This window comes from Octopus sinensis, unplaced genomic scaffold, assembly GCF_006345805.1.
Source record: "Octopus sinensis unplaced genomic scaffold, ASM634580v1 Contig15453, whole genome shotgun sequence".
In the NCBI taxonomy this organism is placed as follows: Eukaryota; Metazoa; Mollusca; class Cephalopoda; order Octopoda; family Octopodidae; genus Octopus; species Octopus sinensis.
In genome coordinates, this window is record NW_021833740.1 from 44,543 (window position 1) to 45,245 (window position 703).

Sequence of the window (703 nt, forward strand, 5' to 3'; positions counted from 1 at the left end):
TTTCAACCAGAAAAATGTTCACTTAAAAAGAATAACAAGCTACATAATGCAAAAGTTTTACTTTTCAAAAATTCCAATTCTAAAAGGTCGAAACAAACCCGAGCAACGCCGGGCGATACTGCTAGTATGTATATATATATATATATATATATATATATATATATATATGTGTGTGTGTATGTGTATATGTTTGTGTGTCTGTGTTTGTACCCCCCAACATCGCTTGACAACCGATGGTGGTGTGTTTACGTCACCGTCACTTAGCGGTTCGGCAAAAAGAGACCGATAGAATAAGTACTAGGCTTCCAAAGAATAAGTCCTGGGGTCGATCTGCTCCAGCATGGCCACAGTCAAAATGACTGAAACCCGTAAAAGAATAAAGAGTAAAAGGAAAAAAAAAAAAAAAATCAAAAAATTAGCAGGTTTCGGCGAGGCTCGAACTCGCGGCCTTCTGCGTGTGAAGCAGACGTGATAACCACTACACCACGAAACCTGACATATAACAGCTTTCAAAAACAAATATTTATACTCTTTAATTATCTATTTTTCTTTCTTTGTGTTTATTAGATGTAATTGTTTCTATCGTTTAGTTTTAGAGCAACCTTCGTTGAACTGACTTATGAACACGTTCCGATCGTGACCATCTCGTCTGTTATATTTATTTCTTCAAGGACTGCTTTATTCAATATGCATTTCTCGCTTT

General features: G+C 36.1%; 1 non-coding gene across 1 annotated transcript; it reads right to left on the bottom strand.

Moving 5' to 3' along the window:
• Positions 1 to 420: 420 nt before the first annotated feature.
• Positions 421 to 493, bottom strand: Trnav-cac. The gene has a single exon. It is a non-coding gene; the product is annotated as a tRNA-Val (tRNA).
• Between the last annotated feature and the right edge of the window lie 210 nt (positions 494 to 703).